This window comes from Lolium rigidum, chromosome 7, assembly GCF_022539505.1.
Source record: "Lolium rigidum isolate FL_2022 chromosome 7, APGP_CSIRO_Lrig_0.1, whole genome shotgun sequence".
NCBI classification, from domain to species: domain Eukaryota; kingdom Viridiplantae; phylum Streptophyta; class Magnoliopsida; order Poales; family Poaceae; genus Lolium; species Lolium rigidum.
Window position 1 is genome coordinate 209,851,970 of NC_061514.1, and position 10,981 is coordinate 209,862,950.

Below are 10,981 nucleotides of genomic sequence, written 5' to 3' on the forward strand. Positions count from 1 at the left end.
GCCGGAACGGCTTTTTTTTGTGAAGCAGCTACATGGTGCGCATTTGGGAATTGCGCGAGACCTCCGTGCAGTGGTAGGATACCTCCTACGCACCACCTATCGCATGCCATATGCGCGCGCTAGCCATCTGGGAATCCTCCCCGCTTCCTGCGGTGTCCCGCCGAATCCGTTGGAAACTGACCGGATTTGAACTAGGGCCACGCTTTCCTTTGCTCAATAAATCCCGGGAAAAAAAATTTTAGGTCTACGACGCGTCATTTTATGTGCTAAATGTTTCCCGTTTAGCGCGTTGGTGGACGGGTGCACCCGCGCGTCCGGTACGGCCATACCGCATGTCCCGACGGCCCCGTTTTGCACATTTGGCAAAGTAAACGAAGTCTAAAAGTCACGCGGAGCCGCGTGGCGTCATTTTATGTGTCCTAGTAACCACTGCAAAAGACGGAATTGGGATACGGCAATTATCTTGAAAAACCCTTCACGAATAGGGCTATCATGTCCGGAAATCTATGACTTTTAGGGGAAATGGGTAGGAAACGGCCCGTGGCACCACATAGCTTGTCGGAACGAGGCCATATTTGGCATGTGCGTGGGCCTTAGGATGGGAAGCAAGGCCCCGGTCGCAGATTTCCAATCCGACCTACGGGCGATGGTGTTTCCATTTTCGGGGTGCTGGAACGGCATTTTTTTGTGAAGCAGCTACATGGTGTGCATTTTAGTATTGCGCGAGACCTCCACGCAGTGGTAGGATACCTCCTACGCACCACCTATCGCATGCCATATGCGCGCGTTAGTCATCTGGGAATCCCCCCGCTTCCTGCGGTGTCCCGCCAAATCCGTTTGAAACAGGCCGGATTTGAACTAGGGACATACTTTCCTTCGCTCAATAAATCCCGGGAAAATTTTTTTTTAGGTCTACGACGCATCATTTTATGTGCTAAATGTTTTCCGTTTAGCGCGTTGGTGGACGGGTGCACCAGCGCGTCCGATATGGCCATACCGCATGTCCCGGCGGCCCCGTTTTGCACGAGTTGGCAAAGTAAACGAAGTCAAAAAGTCACGCGGAACCGCGTGACGTCATTTTATAGGGATTTCTATTTTCGTGCCCCTGGCTCCTTAGTTGTGCTCGGCTTTCCCAGCCCCTTAGTTTTTCCTCAGTTTTCCCCAAGACCTTGTCTGAAACCCGCAGAAGGAGCTCGGACGGAAGGAATCCAGTTTAGTTGACGATGGTTGGTGCTGGCAAGTGGGGCCGCTGTTGGTGCCCCGCAGTGGACACGTCTTCACTTATCCAGGTGACCGTTGCAAAATGGGAGCCCGAGCTTACCCAGGTGACCGTTGCAAAATGGGAGCCCGAGCCAGCCCCGCGCCCGTGCCCGTGCCATTGCTTCCCCTTTCTTTCCCCGCGCCCCATTGTTCTTCTTCTCCGCCAGCGGCAGCCCTTCTCCGGCAGGCGGGTGATGTCTAGTTTCTCTTCGACCTCCCGTTCTTCATGGCCGCAGTATGGACCCGTGCCTTTGACAAGATGCCCTGACTGCCCACGCCAGGAGCCTCTTGATACGTCTCCGACGTATCGATAATTTCTTATGTTCCATGCCATATTATTGATGATACCTACATGTTTTATGCACACTTTATGTCATATTCGTGCATTTTCTGGAACTAACCTATTAACAAGATGCCGAAGTGCCGATTGCTCGTTTTCTGCTGTTTTTGGTTTCAGAAATCCTAGTAACGAAATATTCTCGGAATTGGACGAAATCAAGTCCCAGGGTCCTATTTTGCCACGAACCTTCCAGAAGACCGAAAGGGATACGAAGTGGGGCCACGAGGGGCTGCCACCATAGGGCGGCGTGGCCCAGCCCTTGGCCGCGCCGACCTGTGGTGTGGGGCCCCCGTGTGGCCCCCCACGTTGCCCTTCCGCCTACTTAAAGCCTCCGTCGCGAAACCCCCGATGCGAAAAACCACGATACGGAAAACCTTCCGGAGACGCCGCCGCCGCCAATCCCATCTCGGGGGATTCTCGGAGATCTCCTCCGGCACCCTGCCGGAGAGGGGATTCATCTCCCGGAGGACTCTACACCGCCATGGTCGCCTCCGGAGTGATGAGTGAGTAGTTCACCCCTGGACTATGGGTCCATAGCGGTAGCTAGATGGTTGTCTTCTCCTCATTGTGCTTCATTGTTGGATCTTGTGAGCTGCCTAACATGATCAAGATCATCTATCCGTAATACTCTATGTTGTGTTTGTCGGGATCCGATGGATAGAGAATACCATGTTATGTTAATTATCAAGTTATTACATATGTGTTGTTTATGATCTTGCATGCTCTCCGTTATTAGTAGAGGCTCCGGCCAAGTTTTTGCTCTTAACTCCAAGAGGGAGTATTTATGCTCGATAGTGGGTTCATGCCTCGCATTGACACCCGGGACGAGTGACGAGAAAGTTCTAAGGTTGTGTTGTGTTGTTGCCACTAGGGATAAAACATTGATGCTATGTCCGAGGATGTAGTTATTGATTACATTACGCACCATACTTAATGCAATTGTCTCGTTGCTTTGCAACTTAATACTGGAAGGGGTTCGGATGATAACCTGAAGGTGGACTTTTTAGGCATAGATGCGCTTGGATGGCGGTCTATGTACTTTGTCGTAATGCCCAATTAAATCTCACTATACTTATCATGACATGTATGTGCATTGTTATGCTCTCTCTATTTGTCAATTGCCCGACCGTAATTTGTTCACCCAACATGCTTTTATCTTATGGGAGAGACACCTCTAGTGAACTGTGGACCCCGGTCCATTCTTTAATACCGAAATACAAATCTGCTGCAATACTTGTTTTTACCGTTTTCTCTGCAAACAATCATCTTCCACACAATACGGTTAATCCTTTGTTACAGTCAAGCTCGGTGAGATTGACAACCTCACTGTTTCGTTGGGGCAAAGTACTTTGTTTGTGTTGTGCAGGTTCCACGTTGGCGCCGGAGGTGTTGCGCCGCACTACATCCCGCCGCCATCAACCTTCAACGTGCTTCTTGGCTCCTCCTGGTTCGATAAACCTTGGTTTCTTTCTGAGGGAAAACTTGCTGCCGTGCGCATCATACCTTCCTCTTGGGGTTCCCAACGAACGTGTGAGTTACACGCCATCAAGCTCTTTTTCTCGGCGCCGTTGTCGGGGAGATCAAGACACGCCGCAAGGGGAGTCTCCACTTCTCAATCTCTTTACTTTGTTTTTGTCTTGCTTTATTTTATTTACTACTTTGTTTGCTGCATTATATCAAAACACAAAAAAATTAGTTGCTAGCTTTACTTTATTTACTCGTCTTGCACTCTATATCAAAAACACAAAAAAATTAGTTTACTTGCATTTACTTTATCTAGTTTGCTTTATTTACTACTGCTAAAATGGCCACCCCTGAAAATACTAAGTTGTGTGACTTCACTAGCACAAATAATAATGATTTCCTACGCACACCTATTGCTCCACCTGCTACTACAGCGGAATTCTTTGAAATCAAACCTGCTTTACTGAATCTTGTTATGAGAGAGCAATTTTCTGGTGTTAGTTCTGATGATGATGCTGCCCATCTCAATAATTTTTTTGAATTGTGTGAAATGCAAAAGTATAAATATGTAGATGGTGACATTATAAAATTAAAATTGTTTCCTTTCTCATTAAGAGGAAGAGCTAAAGATTGGTTGTTATCTCTGCCTAAGAATAGTATTGATTCCTGGACTAAATGCAAGGATGCTTTTATTGGTAGATATTATCCCCCTGCTAAAATTATATCTTTGAGGAGTAGCATAATGAATTTTAAACAATTGGATAATGAACATGTTGCTCAAGCTTGGGAAAGAATGAAATCTCTCGGTTAAAAATTGCCCAACCCATGGACTCGACTACTTGGATGATCATCCAAACCTTCTATGCAGGACTAAATTTTTCTTCGCGGAATTTATTGGATTCAGCTGCTGGAGGTACCTTTATGTCCATCACTCTTGGTGAAGCAACAAAGCTTCTTGATAATATGATGATTAATTACTCCGAATGGCACACGGAAAGAGCTCCACAAGGTAAGAAGGTAAATTCTGTTGAAGAATCCTCTTCCTTGAATGATAAGATTGATGCTATTATGTCTATGCTTGTGAATGGTAGGACTAATGTTGATCCTAATAATGTTCCGTTAGCTTCATTGGTTGGTCAAAATTCTAGGCCATACCCTGCTAATAGTAACTCTTATGGTAGGTATGTTTCACCTAATGAGGAAAAGATGTTAGAAATTGAAAGATCCACCAAGAGCTTTATGCAATCACAATATGAGCAAAATAAACTCTTTACTAAAACTATGAATGAGCAATCTACCTTGTTGAAGAATATAGTAAATCAACTTGAAAATCTGAATATGGAGATTTCTGGGTTACAAACTAAACTTGCAAATGCTGAAACCCGAATCTCATACATGTCTGCGTCACAATCTTCTTTAATTAATAAAATGGCTGCTAAACCTTAGGATATTGAAAATAAAATTGTTACTACAGCAAATGCCATCCAAGTTATAATTAATGAGAATATAAGATTAATGGCTGAACTGCGTGCTAGGTGGGATAGAGAAAAAAATGAAAAACTAGCTAAAGAGGAAAATGTAGCTAAAGTTTGGACTATTACCACCACTAGCAATGCTAATGATTCACATGTTGCTGCACCTCCTACTATTAATGGTAAAATAATTGGTGTTGGCAATGTTTCTACTCCTAGTGCAAAGCGCGCAAAATTACCTCGAAACTCGCTAAAACTGCTGAAACTGCCTGTGATAAAACTGCTGAAATTTTTTCCAACCTTGGGGATGATAATCCCATTGCTTTAGATTGTAATGATTTAGATTTTGATGATTTCCACATCTCTGAAGTTATAAAGTTCTTACAAAAACTTGCTAAAAGTCCTAATGCTAGCGCTCGTAAACTTGGCTTTCACAAAACATATTACAAATGCTCTCATAAAAGCTAGAGAAGAGAAACTAAAACTTGAAACTTCTATTCCTAGAAAGCTAGAGGATGGTTGGGAGCCCATCATTAAAATGAGAGTTAAAGATTTTGATTGTAATGCTTTATGTGATCTTGGTGCAAGTATTTCGTTATGCCTAAAAAGTCTATGATATGCTTGACTTGCCACCATTGAAAAACTCGTTATCCGGATGTTAATCTCGCTGATAATGCTAAAAAGAAACCTTTGGGGAGAGTTGATAATGTTCATATTATGGTTAACAATAACCTTGTCCCCGTTGATTTTGTTGTCTTGGATATTGAATGCAATGCATCTTGCCCCATTATATTGGGAAGACCTTTTCTTCGAACCGTTGGTGCTACTATTGATATGAAGGAAGGTAATATTAAATATCAATTTCCTCTCAAGAAAGGTATGGAACACTTCCCTAGTAAGAGAATGAAGTTACCTTATGATTCTATTATTAGAACAAATTATGATGTTGATGCTTCGTCTCTTGATGTTACTTGAGTTACACTTTCTGCGCCTAGCTGAAAGGCGTTAAAGAAAAGCGCTTATGGGAGACAACCCATGTTTTTACTACAGTATTTTTGTTTTATATTTGAGTCTTGGAAGTTGTTTACTACTGTAGCAACCTCTCCTTATCTTAGTTTTGAGTTTTGTTGTGCCAAGTAAAGTCTTTGATAGTAAAGTAAGTACTAGATTTGGATTATCTGCGCGAGTTCCGCATTTCTTTGCTGTCACGAATCTGGGTCTACCTCCCCGTAGGTAGCTCAGAAACTTAAGCCAGTTTACGTGCATGATCCTCGGATATGTACGCAACTTTCATTCAATTTGGGAATTTTCATTTGAGCAAGTCTGGTGGCCTAATAAAATCCATCTTTACGGACTGTTCTGTTTTGACAGATTCTGCCTTTTATTTCGCATTGCCTCTTTTGCTATGTTGGATGAATTTCTTTGATCCATTAATGTCCAGTAGCTTTATGCAATGTCCAGAAGTGTTAAGAATGATTGTGTCACCTCTGAACATGTTAATTTTTATTGTGCACTAACCCTCTAATGAGTTGTTTCGAGTTTGGTGTGGAGGAAGTTTTCAAGGATCAAGAGAGGAGTATGATGCAATATGATCAAGGAGAGTGAAAGCTCTAAGCTTGGGGATGGCCCGGTGGTTCACCCTGCATATTTTAAGAAGACTCAAGCGTCTAAGCTTGGGGATGCCCAAGGCATCCCCTTCTTCATCGACAACATTATCAGGTTCCTCCCCGAAACTATATTTTTATTCCGTCACATCTTATGCACTTTGCTTGGAGCGTCGGTTTGTTTTTGTTTTTGTTTTGTTTGAATAAAATGGATCCTAGAATTCACTTTGTGGGAGAGAGACACGCTCCGCTGTAGCATATGGACAAGTATGTCCTTAGGCTCTACTCATAGTATTCATGGCGAAGTTTCTTCTTCGTTAAATTGTTATATGGTTGGAATTGGAAAATACTACATGTAGTAACTCTAAAATGTCTTGGATAATTTGATACTTGGCAATTGTTGTGCTCATGTTTAAGCTCTTGCATCATATACTTTGCACCCATTAATGAAGAAACACTTAGAGCTTGCTAATTTGGTTTGCATATTTGGTTTCTCTAGAGTCTAGATAACATCTAGTATTGAGTTTTGAACAACAAGGAAGACGGTATAGAGCCTTATAATGTTTACAATATGTCTTTTATGTGAGTTTTGCTGTACCGTTCATCCTTGTGTTTGTTTCAAATAACCTTGCTACCTAAACCTTGTATCGAGAGGGAATACTTCTCATGCATCCAAAATACTTGACCCAACCACTATGCCATTTGTGTCCACCATACCTACCTACTACATGGTATTTATCCGCCATTCCAAAGTAAATTGCTTGAGTGCTACCTTTAAAATTCCATCATTCGCCTTTACAATATATAGCTCATGGGACAAATAGCTTAAAAACTATTGTGGTATTGAATATGTACTTATGCACTTTATCTCTTATTAAGTTGCTTGTTGTGCGATAACCATGCTTCTGGGACGCCATCAACTATTCTTTGTTGAATATCATGTGAGTTGCTATGCATGTCCGTCTTGTCCGAAGTAAGAGAGATCTACCACCTTAATGGTTGGAGCATGCATATTGTTAGAGAAGAACATTGGGCCGCTAACTAAAGCCATGAATCATGGTGGAAGTTTCAGTTTTGGACATATATCCTCAATCTCATATGAGAATAATAATTGTTGTCACATGCTTATGCATTAAAGAGGAGTCCATTATCCGTTGTCCATGTTGTCCCGGTATGGATGTCTAAGTTGAGAATAATCAAAAGCGAGAAATCCAAAATACGAGCTTTCTCCTTAGACCTTTGTACAGGCGGCATGGAGGTACCCCATTGCGACACTTGGTTAAAACATGTGCATTGCAAAGATCCGGTAGTCCAAGCTAATTAGGACAAGGTGCGGGCACTATTAGTATACTATGCATGAGACTTGCAACTTGTAAGATATAATTTACATAACTCATATGCTTTATTACTACCGTTGACAAAATTGTTTCATGTTTTCAAAATAAAAGCTCTAGCACAAATATAGCAATCGATGCTTTCCTCTTTGAAGGACCATTCTTTTTACTTTTATGTTGAGTCAGCTTCACCTATCTCTCTCCACCACAAGAAGCAAACACTTGTGTGAACTGTGCATTGATTCCTACATACTTGCATATTGTACTTGTTATATTACTCTATGTTGACAATTATCCATGAGATATACATGTTACAAGTTGAAAGCAACCGCTGAAACTTAATCTTCCTTTGTGTTGCTTCAATGCCTTTACTTTGATTTATTGCTTTGTGAGTTAACTCTTATGCAAGACTTATTAATGCTTGTCTTGAAGTACTATTCATGAAAAGTCTTTGCTTTATGATTCACTTGTTTACTCATGACATTACCATTGTTTTGATCGCTGCATCCACTACATATGTTTACAAATAGTATGATCAAGTTTATGATGGCATGTCACTTCGAAATTATCTTTGTTATCGTTTTACCTCGCTCGGGACGAGCGTAACTAAGCTTGGGGATGCTTGATACGTCTCCGACGTATCGATAATTTCTTATGTTCCATGCCATATTATTGATGACACCTACATGTTTTATGCACACTTTATGTCATATTCGTGCATTTTCCGGAACTAACCTATTAACAAGATGCCGAAGTGCCGCTTGTCGTTTTCTGCTGTTTTTGGTTTCAGAAATCCTAGTAACGAAATATTCTCGAATTGGACGAAATCAAGTCCCGGGGTCCTATTTTGCCACGAACCTTCCGGAAGACCGAAAGGGATACGAAGTGGGGCCACGAGGGGCTGCCACCATAGGGCGGCGCGGCCCAGCCCTTGGCCGCGCCGACTCGTGGTGTGGGGCCCCGTGTGGCCCCCCACGTTGCCCTTCCGCCTACTTAAAGCCTCCGTCGCGAAACCCCGATGCGAAAAACCACGATACGGAAAACCTTCCGGAGACGCCGCCGCCGCCAATCCCATCTCGGGGATTCCGGAGATCTCCTACGGCACCCTGCCGGAGAGGGGATTCATCTCCCGGAGGACTCTACACCGCCATGGTCACCTCCGGAGTGATGAGTGAGTAGTTCACCCCTGGACTATGGGTCCATAGCAGTAGCTAGATGGTTGTCTTCTCCTCATTGTGCTTCATTGTTGGATCTTGTGAGCTGCCTAACATGATCAAGATCATCTATCCGTAATACTCTATGTTGTGTTTGTCGGGATCCGATGGATAGAGAATACCATGTTATGTTAATTATCAAGTTATTACATATGTGTTGTTTATGATCTTGCATGCTCTCCGTTATTAGTAGAGGCTCGGCCAAGTTTTTGCTCTTAACTCCAAGAGGGAGTATTTATGCTCGATAGTGGGTTCATGCCCGCATTGACACCGGGACGAGTGACAGAAAGTTCTAAGGTTGTGTTGTGCTTGTTGCCACTAGGGATAAAACATTGATGCTATGTCCGAGGATGTAGTTATTGATTACATTACGCACCATACTTAATGCAATTGTCTCGTTACTTTGCAACTTAATACTGGAAGGGGTTCGGATGATAACTCTGAAGGTGGACTTTTTAGGCATAGATGCAGTTGGATGGCGGTCTATGTACTTTGTCGTAATGCCCAATTAAATCTCACTATACTTATCATGACATGTATGTGCATTGTTATGCTCTCTCTATTTGTCAATTGCCCGACCGTAATTTGTTCACCCAACATGCTTTTATCTTATGGGAGAGACACCTCTAGTGAACTGTGGACCCCGGTCCATTCTTTAATACTGAAATACAAATCTGCTGCAATACTTGTTTTTACTGTTTTCTCCGCAAACAATCATCTTCCACACAATACGGTTAATCCTTTGTTACAGCAAGCCGGTGAGATTGACAACCTCACTGTTTCGTTGGGGCAAAGTACTTTGGTTGTGTTGTGCAGGTTCCACGTTGGCGCCGGAATCCCTGGTGTTGCGCCGCACTACATCCCGCCGCCATCAACCTTCAACGTGCTTCTTGGCTCCCCCTGGTTGGATAAACCTTGGTTTCTTTCTGAGGGAAAACTTGCTGCTGTGCGCATCATACCTTCCTCTTGGGGTTCCCAACGAACGTGTGAGTTACACGCCATCACCTCTGAAGCTGTCGATCTGTAAGACGGACGAGAACGGCAACCGTGGACGTGAGTTCCTTGCATGCGAGAGCTTGCCATATAGAGAGGGGGATAAGGTTAGATCTCGCTCCAATTTCTCTGTTTTCTCTCGATTTTCTTGCTATTCCCTCGAATTTGGGATTTAGGGTTCCCGTTGTTGTTTTCAGATCCTGAAGAAATGCAGGCATTTCGAGTGGATCGATGTGTACGTTCAGAGGCTTCAATTGGCGCTATTGGGGAGCGCAATTTGGGAGGAGGGGGAGACTTGCTGTAGAGAATGCGGCGGAGAGAGGAGCCGTTCCGATTATGCCTAATGCTCCCAATGTAGGACTGGTGGAAGTGAAGGGAGAACCGAAGAAAATGAACAAGCAGTTAAGGCAGCTGATCGAGTTGAAGAAGCAAGCTAATCTGATGGCTGGTTGTTTTTTCTGTTGTATAATTGCGATCGGATTCTTATCATTGCTCACCAGGCGCTAGAAGTTGTTACAAGGGATACCCTGTTACAAATTCATTATTCAGTTACAGGTACTTGTAGTTGTTTTCATAGTTAGTGTGTGCATTCACCGAAATTACAAACTATATTGGAATGCTAAAGAAAGTTGATAATTGTTAGAGGGGTGACAAATAATCTAGGGCTCCCAATAATCTATTCACCGAAATCCGCAAATATGTATGCCTCATGTTTATACAAAAATTATACCACTTTTGGGCCGTTTCAAATTACTAAAACTATATGCCAAAACTATATCCCCTAAAAGAAAAATGAAAGCGAAACATAGTTGATAATTGTTAGAGGGGTGACAATAATGCATTCACCGAAATCCGCAAATATGTATGCCTCATATTTATACCAAAATTATACCACTTTTGGGCCGTTTCAAATTACTAAAACTATATGCCAAAACTATATCCCCTAAAAGAAAAAGGAAAGCGAAAGATAGTTGATAGTTGTTAGAGGGGTGACAATAATGCATTCACCGAAATCCGCAAATATGTATGCCTCATGTTTATACCGAAATTATACCACTTTTGGGCCGTTTCAAATTACCGAAACTATATGCCAAAACTATATCCCCTAAAAGAAAAAGGAAAGCGAAAGATAGTTGATAATTGTTAGAGGGGTGACAATAATGCATTCACCGAAATCCGCAAAGATGTATGCCTCATGTTTATACCGAAATTATACCACTTTTGGGCCGTTTCAAATTACCGAAACTATATGCCAAAACTATATCCCCTAAAAGAAAAAGGAAAGCGGAAGATAGTTGAT